The sequence below is a fragment of the Harpegnathos saltator genome, unplaced genomic scaffold, assembly GCF_003227715.2.
Source record: "Harpegnathos saltator strain DR-91 unplaced genomic scaffold, Hsal_v8.6 scaffold854, whole genome shotgun sequence".
Classification (NCBI taxonomy): Eukaryota; Metazoa; Arthropoda; class Insecta; order Hymenoptera; family Formicidae; genus Harpegnathos; species Harpegnathos saltator.
In genome coordinates, this window is record NW_020230709.1 from 175,629 (window position 1) to 191,277 (window position 15,649).

Here is a 15,649-nt window from a genome sequence, read left to right on the forward strand (position 1 = left end):
GTTATTATCCCCCCCCCCCCCCTTCGACGCTCACAGACGTAACGAGCGTCCGTCGCAAATTACCGTCGAACCGAAACCGGCGTCTTCGGTCGCCCAAGACGCCGCTGCCGTCTTATCGCCGCCGCCGCAGGAGATTAACCAGGCGAACGTGGCCGACGTGTATCGGCTTTTTTCACTGCGGGAGTCGGCGGCGCGCAGACGACACGGAACAGCGGGACGCGCGCAGCGTTTCCGCGAAGCTGCGTCGCCGCGTGATCTGACGTTTATCGAGGTGTCAAGGCTCTGATAGATTGGGAGAGCAAGAGGGAGGGGTGGGAGTTGACAAGAAGAGGGAACTGTCGTTACTTGATACTCGCGGCTGCTGAATAAACATTTTCGTTGAGGTACACGTGTGTCGCTGAATATCCACGAAGCAAGGAGATTGATGGAACGTAACGCGACGATGAGCGAGATCTTTTGACGCATTTTGCTCGGTGGAATTTCCGGTTCTCAGATGAGCTGAGTTTGGCTCGTTTCAGCCATCAGACATGCTGTCGCCTCCGACCGAAGCGTTCGGTTCGCTTATCGTTGTCTCGTTAATATTCAACCAATCTTTTTTTTAGTTTGATTGGATCACCGAAAAAATTGTATTCTTAATATAAGACAATTTTTTAAGAAAACTTTTTAAGCTTTCTTAACAGATATTCTTAATCTATAAGAATATTTTCTTCTTTTTATCGATATGTCTAGAATACATACTAAAAATAAGAATATACTCTTTTAGAATAACTGCCTAGCAAGAAACAAGTCGTCGATCGGTCATTAAGAAGGAAGCACGCATTCTTACATAAAGGCATAATACACAATAAGGAAGGGAATCAATCGGAATCCCCATTTCTATCGCCACGTTTGGAATGAAGGACTGATTAGTTAATTTCCTTATGCGTTGTGCATTATGCCTTTATGCAAAAGTGTGTGCTTTTTTTATCTCAAAAACAACTTTCGCAGTATAATTATATGCAATAGATCAAAGGCAAATAAAAACCAACATTGAAATCGGATTGCAGCTTTAAAATTGCATTAAAAAATGTAGCATTACAAGAGGATTAATAGTGCAAGAGATTAATTAATTAAATATTACAAATTGGGAATTAGAATCAGTTCGACGCAGAAAGTGTATACACGGTGAATCAACTTTCCGCGTCGAGCAGACTCTGATTCCTAATTTTTAATATTAAATTAATTAATTTCCCTCCCTTAATTATTTGCGACACTACATTTTTTAATTTCACTTTAAAGTTGCGATCTGATAGCAGCGTCGGCTTTCACTTACATTGATCTATCGTATATGGTTGTATTAATATTTATATATATTAAGGATATCCATTAAGAATATCCATTCAGATTATTTCTGAAGAATATCTAGTATTAATACATTTTTAAGAAGATTCTCCTCTTAAGTTAAGAAAATGTTCTTGGTGCCTATTTTAGAAGAAATTATCCTCAACATAAGCGGGAAATTTTTTAAATAAGAATACAATTTCTTCGGGAGCATTGCTACTTCGACACACGAGTCGCTTGAGGCTCGAACGAGAACGCTGCCTCGAATGCGTACGCGAACGTTAATCGTTGTAAGCAATTAACACACTCCGTGTGCGGCGATAGCTGCGGTTTCCGCCCGCGAGTACAGCCGTCCCCGACGGCTGTGCATCCGCGGCCGCTCCTCACGATGACACGCGACGGCGAAATCTCGATATTAATAGACCCGCGATCGATTATCCTTGTACGACGGCGACCCGGATGTGCCGGAAACGCGCATTCGAATGCTGCGCGCCGGTTGCCGCGGGCTCCCTGAGATTCATCGCCGACGATGTCGGTATTAATAATACGACGCAATCGATGCCCGGTGATGAATGAGGAGCAACTCGTTAAAAGCACGGAAAAAGCGTGAAATGAGCGCGTGCCTCCGCTCGTTCGCGCCTCCGAGACGTGACTCGGAAGATTCGCGCGGCGAAGAAGCGCCTGTCCGCGCTCGATCGTGCTGGTGATGGTGTTCCGGCACCGGCCGGGGCCGAGCTCGCGAGTATAAATCGCGGTCGAAGGTAGAATGGGTCACACGACCGAGAGAGAGAGAGAGACGTGTCACACGTAGAACGACGAGAACCGTAGACGCGAGCTGCGATACGCGCGATTCGATTCACCGGCGATCACCGCGGTGCAACAGAGCGACACGTACTTGCATACATGTATACATGTTTAGGAAAACTCATCCCGGCGACGCTAACGATCAGGTTACAGACATAATCAGCCGCGAGAACGTGCCGATTAAACCTTCCTCCGGAGTGAAAGAGGGAAGGGCCGGGCAAGGAGGGGCGCGTCGGGGGCGGGTATCGTTAATGCCGCAATTAAAATGTTAATAGCACTGGCGAGTCCTATTACCTCGTTAAATCCTCCCCTCTCGTGAATCTCGCAAATTGATGACTTAGACAATGAGCCATCGACAGACTCCGCTCGCGCGTGCACACAGAGGGACGCTTACGTATTCCGTGCGTGTGCGCGGCGGCCGCCGCCGCCGCCGCCGCCGCCGCCGCAGCCCATACTCTCTCGCACGCACGGCGTGTATCACGTTTACTTGAGAGAGCGTGGCGAATATCCGTTCTCGGCTAACGCGGAACACATACGTATCCGCCGACACGACGATCCCGGAGTAATTATTCAAAGCAAACATGAGCGCACCGTCGTGGATCGGTAATACATCGCATTACCCGCGCCGTGTATACACGGAACCGCGCATACGGATTTAAGCACGCGTCATGACGCGAGTTCCGCTGGGGGATACGAAGTGTAGCGTGCACCGATTGCGGGGTGGATCGAAATTGTTGACCCCGCTCGACGACGACGCGACATGATGAGTTTGCGCGAGATCACGCGAATAAAAATAAAAGTGAAGAAAAAAAGAAAATCGGACTCGGGAATTCGACAAATTGTTCGTCCGTGCGAAGGGTGCGAAATAGAAAACGAGACGCTCCGTCTTCGTTTTCGCGGAAATATCATCGCCATTCAGCCCGACGCTTTCGACCTCACGTGTCTATCACAAAATTGATGCTCCTTACGGTCCCCCCTCCCCGCCTCCCGGCTCTATCTCGGTCTAATGCGCAAATTCAATTTCACGTTGCTGCCGTTTGCTCCAATTTGAAAGTGTGAGGTTGGTAATTTGACCAAAGCATCGCTTGTAAACATCGCCGGTGCGCAAACGTAGAAGCGACTTCTTCTCTGTAGAATCAGGCGTCGTTGGCAAACCGATTGCTTCGCAAACATACAGACGGTAGAATCCAGCGCGCCCGGCGAGCGATAAAAAGAAAGTGGGTGAATAGCGATTCGTAGACGAACCGGCACGGAAATTGTGTTTTGCATATTTTCATGCGTTCCCGCGGGAATTTCCGTGGCGCGCTCGCGTCGCGTCGCGTCGCGTCGCGCGCTTTCCGCGCGATACTCGTCATCGACGGGAAACGAAAAGGAGAAAAGGAAACGGACGAACAAACGAACGAATCACTTGGATTCGATAACGATCGTCGAGAATTACGAAGCTGAAACTATTAATCTTCGACTAACAATCACCGGTCGCCGTATCCTCTTGAATCCCACGGAGAAGAACAAATGGTCGGCACTTTGGCGTGCTCCGCGCGCGCGCGTGCCCGAAGCACGGCGGGCGTCGGCGTGCAAACACGAGACGCAAGTTTCTCGCCAAGGTAAAGAGAATGCACTGGGAAAACTTTGACAAAATGCTCTTTACGTACTTTCCCGTCGCCGTCGCCGGAGGAAGGGAGGGAGCAAAGATCGGGAAACGGAGCATTGAACGAATATTCCATTTCTCAATGGCGAATCTCCTCGGTTAGCACTTTCCTGTTCCTCCGGCTCGCAGTCGACGCTCGCTCGCGCGCGCGCGCGCGCGCGCGATATGACTGAACTTCATAAAGCTGGCGTCACACGATTTCATGCATGCACTTCTGACATGCATGTTGACCGGCACGCTCAGTTCACCGCATGAATCGCCATCGCTAGCGTGCATTGGGAGATCTACGCGGTGAAGTGAGCTGCTTGTAACGGCGTGCGTGTCAGCGGGCGTGAAATCGTGGCATCGTGTGACGCCACGTTGGCCGTTTTAACGCCGTTGCAACGCAGACCGTAATCACGCGCTAATTGTAAGCCCGAGTTCTCGACGATTCCGCTATTAATACGCGCTCTCGGGATTCGGTCGGTACTCCGCGGTGAGAACGGAGGACCTTGGGCCGTCAGTCCGTTTCGCAGCCTGGACAATGAAACGCGCAGCCCTTAGCGGCGCGAGCGGGGAGAAGAGTAAGGGAGACGTGATCGATGTCTATTTTGTAGCTTTTTCATCGAGCAGACGAGTCTATGTTGGACGACGGGCGCTAACGAGCCGCGATTAAACTCATTAAGGAGCCGTAATATTCGTGCGTACGCGTCCCTGGGCGTAGCGATTATTATCGGTGGCCTGTTTGACTTCGTAACGTCGGTAACTCGTCCGGAGCTACGCGTGTAAACACCGACGGTGTGCAAACGTGGTGCCGGCTCCTTTACCGCCGCATCCGGGAAAACGGCATCACGCCGCCCCCGAAACCGCTGACTGAACAAACACGCGCCGGTATGACGAAGAAAGCAAACCGAGGATCGGTGGGGAGGGTGAGAACGGCTGAAGGAGGGAGAGGGAGGGAGGGAGAGGGAGGGAAAGAGAGAGAGGAAGAGAGAGAGAGAGAGAGAGAGAGAGAGAGAGAGAGAGATTGAGAAAGAGGGAGAGAAAGAGAGGCGCACACCTAGCATACACACAAGCGTATACAGAGCGCAGACAGAGAACACAGTGGTGGATAAATTCCGGAGTGAGCCAGGCCCCGGTGGGAGAAGATTAGATGAAAGTAGATGAAGCGATAGAAAGGTGGAGGACGCGGAAATAGGATAAATAGACGCGTTGACGACGCGCGGGCGCGCGCGTGTGAAGCAATTTATGGTAAATTATTTAACAACGCTACACGATACCGAGAGCGCACGTGGAAACAAGGGGCTAGGCTGGCGGCTGAGTTTACGTATCCTCTGTCGTTGTCCTCGATGGTTATCGTATGCTTGTTACAACAATAACGATAACTGGCGAGCCAACAGACGCACGATATCGGGTAAATATGGCAGAACGGCTGAATTTGCCGCGTAATTGACGGATATATCAAGGACGATGATATTATTCGCTGTGGAACACGCACAAGGCTGGAAAAGCGATCGAAGAGAGAGAGAGAGAGAGAGAGAGAGAGAGATTATTACAGAGAGAAGTTATTGCAACATAAAGACCGGTTTTTATCGTTGCCGAGTTTCGACAGTTCGACAGCTCGTGCGATCAAGCGGAAAGATCGAAAATTCTTGCGATCCCATTCGACTCTGGATCTCGCGTAACGCCCCGCTAAAGTCTCGCTCACGAGGTCGTCCTCGCTTGTTGTCCTCGCATCAATAAAATCAGATTGCCTCCGACGCCGAGGACGAGCGCAAAATTTCGATTCGCCGGGATTCCGGTGAGGTTTGTGCCGCGCTTTGATTACACTATCGTCTCGCGTTTTCCCGAACGCGGTTACGGCGCGCCTGAAGTGTCGGAAGAGTCGGCTCGCTGCTTTATTTTCAAACGCGAACGAGGAGACGCTTGAATTCGATCTTTCGATCGCGACGAGTCTCGATCGAGACTCTGTTGTGAAATAATCGTGGTTTAGTGATACGAGAGGAAGAGAGATGATCTCGGAAGGTGAGAAATAACAACGGGACGGACGTATCTCGAATCCCGCTCTCACCCGCCGTCTCGGTCGCGATGCTTAACGCCTCGTTCGCCTTGTGACACGCAATATCGAATTTTACGGTGCATCAAGTGCGCAAGTTTTTTCCCTCGCTTTACCGCCAGCGTCGCGTCGGCGAGCGGCGGCGCTTTTCCAACTTTCTCAACGAGCGTACACGTCTTTTTGCACTGTAATATACGGGCTAGCGCGCGATCCCTCGCATTGTGAGCGCCACGATTCTTCCGCCGGAAGTAACCGGAAGCATCGCGTTATAGAGATTCATGCTGCTCCCTGGAAAGAATGCGGCGCGTTTTATTGCCCTATAAAAGATACGTCTTCCTGGGTTTAAATAAGAAAAAGAAAGAGAGAGGGGCAGCGAAAAGAAGAGTTTCTAATCTCGTCGTAACCTTGTCGCTTTAACATTCCGCGATCTCCTCGCTGCGCTCGTCAAGTGGCACCGAAGCACTTGCGTCGCTTCACCGACGAGTAATTGAATCGAATCGACCGTGATGTGACTAATTAAACTATTAGTCTCTCGTCGCGTCAAAGTTCTTTCGGCGTAAGTCGCGTCGCTTTCAAACGGCTCGAATTCAAATGGCCCTCCGTTTACCGCGGATCGACAACTCCTCCAGTCTTCTCTTTTGAGAGTCTCTTTTCAGCTGGAAAAACCGCGGTGTAAGATGGTCCGCGCGAGGAAAATAAGAAAAAAGAACACGTCGAATCAATCATGGCCGGCGAGAATTAATTCTCGACCGTAAGGATCCACATTCAGATCGGCACTCGGAAGCCGCGGGCTCACCTTGTGAACGGTGACACCTTCTTCGGTGTATTTTTCGAGTAGCGCTAAAAGGGAAACGTGGTAAGGAACGCAGGAACGTCAGTCTAATGCGACAGTTGAAGGACGTACGTATTCAGGACTCGTTCTCATAAGCGGATGTTTGAGAACGCGATATCTCCGAGTACATCTACAATCGACCCCACGGCGCTCGATACGTTCCTTCATGCTCTCGTTTATACAGCAGCGATGTAAACAAAAGTGATATCAGACATTTTCGGCGATAGAGAGAGAGAGAGAGAGAGAGAGAGAGAGAGAGAGAGAGAGAGAAAGGGCTGGCAAGGACGACGACAACGACAGATAGCCATCACGCCACAGGGTGCGTGTGATTAGAGAAAATGAAGCACAATGACGCGAGCGACTATCGATGAAAACGCGAAATGAGAGGAACTTATCGCGTCGCGAATCCACGATCGATATAAATCGCGTACGTGGAGAACGTTGACGAAATTACTGAGCGAAGGGTGAGAGGCGGAACAGGATGAGGCCAGAGACGAGAGGCGGTGAGCCGGACAAGCGCGCCGCGCGCGATGTACATTTTGACATTTTTACGGATCAAATTACTGCTACGACCGACACGCACGTACCTGGACGTGTGCGTGCGATCGTAACGTGACGCTTCCGGCCGCGAGGCAATTACATTCTGGTCGCTTTCGAGAACTCGGCCCTGCCGACAGCGTAGTCGAGGCTCGTCGGCCCGAAATTACGTGCCGACGTATGAAACGACGACGACGGCCGCCGCGCCGCCGCGGGGTTCGCCTTCGTTAGAAATAATCCAACGGATGCGCGTGTCGGCGAACAGAAGCGCGAAATGTGATGCACCGGACGCGACTGTCGATTTTGCCCGCACTTGGGGTATTGCGCTAACGCGTTCGCTCGTGTCCAGCTCGATGTGACGGCCACGTTCGCGTCGTCGGCGGAAGCGTCGACACGAGATAATCGGCTCGACGCGCCAGCTCGATGCGTCTCATCTGTCTGTCGTTTATTAAAAAAAGATAAAAAATAAAAAAAAAAGTCAGCAGATCGCGCGCCGCTGAAAGTAAAAGCGAGCGCGATGATCGCTCGTGACTTTTTACGGATAAATTCGACGCGCTCACACGGACGCTCGCGGACGCGAACGGCGATCTTGGCCGTTGTTCTGCATATCGAAACATCGAACGAGAGATATATTTTGCGTTCGCGGTAGCGCGCGCGCGCACGCACGCACGCACACACAGACGCGTATTGAAAATCCTACCGTGGCGCGTGCGTGATAACGGTTGGTAAATTTCAACGGCATGGAAGAACCGCTGTTTTTGTCGCGCGTATATACACCCACCACACCTACGTGGCGCATGCAACCGCCGCGCCATGCAGCCAGGTGCATATGCAAGCGCCGGATGCCCAGCGGTGCGAAATACGCGTGCATAATGGAGGATTCGAGAGAACGAATGACGCTGCGAAAGGAGCGAAGAAAGGGGGAGACTTAAGGTAGGGTAAAGTCGGAAGGACAGGGCAATGATACCGCGAGGAGCGCGAGTAGCGCGAAGTGAAGAAGGGGGAGGGGAGCAGTGAGAGGTAGACAGCGGCAGGCAAGAGGAGGGGCAAGAAGAGGAGGAAGTGACGGTGGTGAAGGAGAAGACGACGCGGGAGCGAAGCGCTGAGAAGAGTGGATTATTATGCGGGGTAGCGTATGTACGAGGAACCGGCGCGGCGGCAAGGAGGGAGACAACTCCTTGGAGCAGGTGCGACAAAATACGACGGTCGCGTCTCCAACGCGCTTCGTATTTACTTGCCTTCAGATAGGCACTAACCTTTCCACCTAGCGGGTATTCAGGTTTCATCGAGCATATAGGTATTTCTTTACGGAGAGAGGCGACGCGCCAAAGGGAAGATCCTCCCGCTGAACGCGTCGCGGCCGTATCCTACTTGAAACATACGGGAATAAAGCCGATGGGAGAGAAGAAAAGAGAGAGAGAGAGAGAGAGAGAGAGAGAGAGAGAGAGAGGGAGAGATGAGGGGGCGGAGACACTCGGGAGGAACGCTCGCGGACGAGAGAATTGGCGAATTATCGCGCGCTGGGGAAAAACGGAATATCTCCGTGCGTTGTCCCATTCGCACTCGCGCGACGCTAATCGCCGTGCGCTCGGTAGCGGCGGTTAACTGCCTTAATCTTAGTTTAAGCGTACTCGGCGATCAAACTGAGATTAAAGTTCACCGCGACGTTTGCGGCGGCGGAACCGCGGCGTACACAATTCATGCAGCAGTATCTTCCGGAACAATTCTCCACGCACAACCGCGCGTGTATCTCCGTCTCGAGATTAGCGCGTTCGCGTCTCGCCGCTCTCGGAGCCGCGGTATCGGTCGCGGCTGTCATCGGGAGCTGGCTGGCGGGTTGGTAGCCGGGATAGGGGCGAGCCGAGAGACGGCGGGGAGACGAAGGAAAATCCGGCAAAACTCGGACTCGATTTCGTTGCATAATGGAGAAAGAGAATCAGATAGCAGCGCGTCAGAGAGACGTACTGCCTCCTTGCGGCCCCTCCGCCGCCTGCTGCTTCCTTCGCGAACAAAAGAGCCTGTCGCGAGGGAACAGCCGGCGGACAATTGTTTCGAGGATCTCCTTGGATCTTAGCGATTCGGGCCGGCCGAAAGGAGTCGTGCTACTTTCGTGCGCGATCGATGCCGGGCGGTGTTTCTTCCGTCCGGAGCCGCGCCGCGCCGCGCTGCGCCGCGTCGGTGGCCAAGAAGCGTATAAAGATCCAGGCATTAGAGGTTGGCCGGATGGTTGGCTGGCCGTTCGGCCGAATGAATCCAGATCCGGGGGATAAAATGAAAGAAAGCGAGGCCCCGTTGCCGCTCCCGCCTCGCCTCCGCTCCGCCTCGCTCCGTTTTCGTTCGGGTCTCTCGCGGTCGCGCGCTCGCGAAATCGCGCCGTTGCGTCACTTCCCTTCGCCCTGCTCATCTTCTTCCTTGCTGCCTGTTCGTGGTTCTTACCCCCTCGTGTCCTCCTCCTCCTCCTCCTCCTCCCCTTCCGCCACCTCCACCGAGACTTCGACGTTATTCCGGCCGGATTTCTTTCTCGGCGACGTCTCCAAGACAATCGCTCGGACCACGGACAATCGCGCGGGCCAATCAGTCCCGTATTGAGTCCTGGGACTCTCACCTACCCGTCGTCGCGTTCCCCCGCCACGGGGGAACGAGAGAACATAGCAGGGAAGGTAGCGAGAGGCGGACAGAGAGCGAAATAAAGAGGTTTCGGCCGAATCCCTTCGGCGACGAGTCGAAATCAGCTTTACCAGCTTGAAATACGCTCGGCGCTTCGCACCGAGGGCTGGACAGGGGGAATGGCTCACGAAGGGATAGACATGGTGAACGAGATTCGGGGGGATTAATGGGAGCAGAAACGGTCGCGATCGCGCGCGCAATGTTCAATAACGGTGGACAGCGTTACTCCGTGGCCGCGGAGAAGGCGCATCTTTCGGCCGCGACTTTGTCGCCTGATTAAGAGCGAACTTGTCCTTAATTGCGGCCCGAGTCTCAGCATATCTTTCATCGTGATCGCGCTGATCGCGCGTATCAGATGCGATCTACACGCGGCGATATGTCGTTTATGAGCAACGGCGATCATCCCTCCCAGCAGACGCGCTTCGAGCGAAATGAATCCTCCGGCGCGACGCGCAAACCGCCGTCCGCGCCGACTTTGCGTCGTTCTCGCGCGAGCGGAGCTCTGCTCCGCAGGTGGACGAACGCGCGCCGATCTCCGGAGATCGGCGAGACGCCTCTCGAGACCGCGTCACAAAGAAGAAACAGCCATCCGGCGCTATTAGATCGAGAAAATCGAGCGGCAGAGGATGCGAGGTCGTCGAGGATACGAGACGATAGGTTAGTGACGTTTCGCACGCTCCTCTCGTGCGATCGAGAGAGATAATCGTCCGAGGGTGATCGGGTCCGCTCAGATGCGAATCTAGCCACGTCTCCCTTTGCCCCATTCGGTCACTTCTATTCGGGCCGGCGAAGAAAAAGGGCTTCCTCCTCCTGCGCCCGCTGCCCTGCGGAGAGGCGACTTTATCGCTCAGCCGAGCGCCCGCCGGCCTCGGAATTCGGCAGCTGCCAAATAACTCCGGGCGAGATTATGATCAAAGAGCTGCGCTCTCCGCGACCCCTCTTCCCTCGGCCGAGATCGTTTAAAGAAGTTTCGCAGCGGCCCTGCGCGCGAGGGCAGTTTTACGGGAATTACGACTTGGCGCGCTTTCCGCAAGTAAGTGAGTAAGTAGGGGGGCTCCCCCCCCCTCCCCCCCGCTCCCGTCGGTCGGGACGGGAGGAGTCGCGGAAATGTAATTTGCCGCTCGCGAACGCCCTCGCTCTCGCAAAGCCGTCGGTGCTTCGCAGCTGCGCCCGGCGAATTCGAACGAGCCTGAACGCGATATCATCTCGCACGCGCGAGGGCGAGAGGGCGATCGGCACGAGGGCGGAGGGAAGCCGTTGAATGCAAAGCAATAATGACGTCATGCGCGAGGATCCGCCCGAGCGGTAAAGCGACTAGGTGGGTTCTCCGTCGCTTCTTGCGTCCTATCTTTCGACGCTGTTGCTCCGCTTTTTGCCGGAAGCACCGCCATGCCCGCGTATACGCCCGCGTCTTGTCCGTCTATCTCGACCAAGCTCCCCCTCTGCTCCCTTTGCACCCTCGAGGTACAGGGTATGGTATCTTTTTTCTGTCGGTTGCCCCTTTTTCATCAGCTCGGCCGCGCGCGCGCAGGTATGCACCTGCGGCGGTCGAGGGAAGCCCGGTGACTCGCGCGATTATGCACGATCGAGTCTTCAATTAGTTTCTCGGAGGAAGCGCGTTCCCATCGGAAGGCGACCCGGTCCCGCGCGCATCCTCACTTGCTGACCGTGCGCCTTCAGCGCGGGTGAGCCGTATGATTGAGATGACGATGATCGCAACGCGGTGTACAACGAGAAGAGAAGAAAGAAACTCGTTCGACGGACTCGAAATCGACCACGAGTAGCGAGATGCAAGGGGAAAGAGCGCGCGCGACGACGAGACGACTCGCGGGCGCGAGTTCATCAGGATCGATTCATTTAGCCAAAAAGACCTCGCTTCGCTTGGCGAACGGCCAAATAGAAAAGCCATGAAACGTACGTATAACCTCGACGTACTTCCCGCGTAAGTGAGGGGGGGCGGGGGCGGGGGGAGAGGGGGAGGCAGAGGCGAGTCTTTAATAATTCATCAAGATTCCTATGTAAAATCAGCGCTCTGTTGGTATTGAATAAATTTCGCCGGTTACGTGGCGACGGCGGCGGCGGCAACGACGTTGTAACATCACCGCCCCGCCGTTGTACTCCGCATTATTCTAATTAGCCATAGAATGTACACTCTCGCGTGGTATGCGTGCATAACGTAGCATAAATAATTGAAAACACGGCGGGCGAGGCGTTTATGCAGATACGGCTGGACGCACGCCCCGGCGATTATTTCCGACGATTAATGTAGTCGGCAAATACGTCACATATAATATTTAATATCAATAACGTCGAAATCGCGTCGCGCACCCGCGCGAAGGAGGTAAACTCCCCGGCGCACGAGGGCACGCTGCTGTGAGGTGTGTGTATGTGTGTGTGCGTGTGCGTGTGTGTATGTGTATATATATATATATATATGTAACTCGTTAATAAATAAAACCATTATCCCGCGCTCCCTTTGGGAACCTTCGCGCTCGTTAGCCCGCAACGCGGAATGACGCGGCTCGCATTACGCGCGCGCCGACAAAACGGCTTATTTCGCATGCAAATCTCCGCGCGCGTCCACCCTCGCCGCGGCCGGGCATTATTATAGACAGGCAATAAATACGGGCGTGATTCGCCGGACAATCGATAGTCGAAGTGGAAACATCGCGCGATAGGCGAAGTTAGCGGGCGGACGGACGGACGGACGGACGCGCTCGGTTATTGCGCGGTGTTATTCCGCGTTACGTTTGCACGAGTCGCGCCGGCCATAACGAAGTATCGGAACTCGTCGGAATTCTCATCGGGAGCAGGGGTAATCAACGCGTCCGAACGAGAAAAGCTGGAGGTCGCGTCTGTGACAATGACGAAGGTGTCGTGTTTTGGCCGAGCGCACCGATGTTTGATCTATCGCCGCGATCAGACCTAACAGCGAGCAACGGACGATTGACAGCACGCAAACGCGCCGATCTGACGTCGAAAAAAAATCACGTTTCATCTCCCTCTCGCCGCGATATCGCGCGTGACGTTTCGCGAGTCCGTCGACGTCGCGAAGACGCATCCGGCCGGCGCGGCGTGCAGTTGTCGCCGAGAGAGCCAATCATACGCTCCGCCATGCGCGAATGGAGGCTCTTTTCCGCGACGGGGAAGAATAAGAAGGCTACTCTCTCAAAATCGAGACTCTCCGGATTTTTTGCACTCTCCTCCCAAATATCTCGCCATCGCCGGCGGAGAGCCGGCGGCCGCGAGCCGCGACGGAGTAGCGCATTAGTCACGGTCTGCCGGAGCTCGCGGAAAATTCTCACCGGGAGCTTTCTCCGCCATGCCACGCCACGCCACGCCACGCCACGGCACGGCACGGCGCCTGAACGAAAAGTTTGACCGGTCGGCCAACTGACCGGTTACGGTCGTTCGTTAGCTCGCTGAGACTTTGAGATACCGCGGTTTTCTGTCTTTCTCGCGCTACACATATCGCTCGACTGCCATCGGTCGACTTATTTCGCGCGCCGGCGCGGCGTAGCGCCGGCGTTGCCGCGCCGTGTCCTTGTGTGGAAATAGTTCTCTGGTGGTGTTTCCTCCCTCCCCCCCCCCACTTCCCCGCCCACGTGCCCACGGCTCGTCTCTTTTTCCTCCTTTTTCATTCACTTCTCTTCCCACTCCGCTGCTCCTGCTCTTTCCCCTCATCTCTGTCTATCTGTCTATCTCTCTCTCTCTCTTTCTCTCGCACTCCTCCACCCCTATTTTTGCCCGCCGCTTTTCAAGGCCGGATATCCTTCTCTTACGAACGAGTCATCCAGCTCGAGGCTCGACAGCCCTCTCGCTCGCTCGCTTTCCACCGTCGCGGCGCTGGCTTTTCCTTTCTTTTCGGCGCCGTAGTCGAAGCCACCGCGGCGGCGCCGCCATTTACGCGAACATCCTCGATAATAAATCCCGTCGAGTGATTTACGAAGTATCCCCCCGAGCGCCCGCTCGGCCGCGGAGCGCCTTCCGGCCGTCCTCGTGCAGTTTGAAAATTAATAACGCTGACGGTGATAGGCGCTGTAACGCGGCTTTTATGAGGCCACGATTGCAGAATTAAATATCGCGACCGCGACGACAATTAACACCGCGTGTCGATTACGTCGCGATTATTTCACGGTAACTTCTGCTCCGCCAACTCTCCCGGGACTTCCGTTGAACGTGCGCGCGGTGTAGCGTCACCGTGTGGTTTTTCAATACATGACGTTGTTCGTCGATGCACGGAATATTGCGTCAGTCGTTTTTTTTTAACGGCCGTGACTATATTAATAATTAATCGTGGCATTTTACATCGATCACACGTGCAGATGCTTCTTCGCACGTTCGAGATTGAAATACTCACAGTAATGGAAGGAGGTAATTTCATGCGTCTTATTACGAACGTACGTATCTTTAAAACTGTAAAATTAAAACACCTATGAGAAAATGTTGTAGACTAAAGATTTTTACTCTATTATTACGGTACTTTATAATCCTGCGCTTATATATAGATTTTTCGAAGATGTTATATCTTTCTACACATCTTTCAACTTTATTATTTAAAAATCTTTTTTTAATTCCTAAGTGCAAAAGTTAAAGAGAATTAAATTTATTCGTATGTAGATAAGATTAATTTTTAAAATCGCGTGTTTGAGATACGAGTTGTAAATGTAATTAGTAGCCCAAGTAGTTTAAAGTCGCACAGACGCTCCGCGGACGAGCGGGCCAGACACGACGCGTCTGTTTCTACTTACAGCGCGACATCTACAGCTCCAGTATTCCAGGAATGCGATTTCGAAAGCTTCTACTATTATTTACAATTGAAGCCGATGTCAAATTCTTTTTAATTGCAATCTTTGTAGAAATATTAAAACTCGCAAAAATATAATTATGAAGATATTAGAATCATAATTATTGAGAGTATATTGAGGAATTTGACACTTTTAGCAAATCGAAATAAGTAATTACAAGATAGCTGAGGTATCATAAATTATTTGCGCAAGACTTCTCACGTTTTAAAAATATATGTTTCTTCATAATTAAATACATCGAATTACATATTTAAGGCTCATTTTGAAATCCCCGAGGGGAAACTCTGAAGCCTTTCTTGCTAGGCATTATTCGCCGCATATTATGAAATGTCAAAACGCATCGATATCTCACGTGTGTCGTTCATGTGACGGAAGAAAAAAGGAGCGACGAATGGGCGGATTAATATTATGCATGCGCCTTTTAAACATCGGCGTCGCCACGGGATGCAAGCAGTAATACGCGAAGCGGAAAATGACGTCGTCTGGCTCTTGCGAGCCGGATGCGAGAAAATCGTGATATCGAGGAGGATGACACGATCCTGCATTACAAATAGAAACTGTTACGACATTGGTGCGCGGGAGACATAAGCGCAATGGCATAGAAACGGGAGACTGCTGCGACACGACGCCGCGACGTTTCGGCGTGGCGAAACTCGTCGAACGTATGGCAACTTCCGATAGCCGAAACTTTTATTAAAAATCGCCACGACCTCGCAGCTCTCGCTTAATATCGATACCGGTATAATATCTCGCGAGCGTGCTACTTGCGCCCTCGCGTTTTTTCCTCGCCAGATACGCTTCGGATTCTAGGTCGCTTTCGTTACTTGCCACGATAACGGTACAAATTACCATTTCAGAGGGATATCGTTGTTTCTGTACACTGTTACGCTATACCGGAAAACTCGATCAAAAATTAATTCCCAGTTTACAATTTTCTCTCTCACATTTTCACCCGTGTAAAAAGATACGCGATCTCTAGGATAATAAATGCTTCGATT

At 52.6% G+C, this 15,649-nt stretch overlaps 1 protein-coding gene across 2 annotated transcripts in view; it reads right to left on the minus strand.

The window, feature by feature from the left end:
• The window catches only part of LOC105191318 (hemicentin-1), a 32,884-nt gene that overhangs the window by 10,930 nt on the left and 6,305 nt on the right, over positions 1 to 15,649 (minus strand). The gene's annotated exons all lie outside the window — the stretch shown is intronic.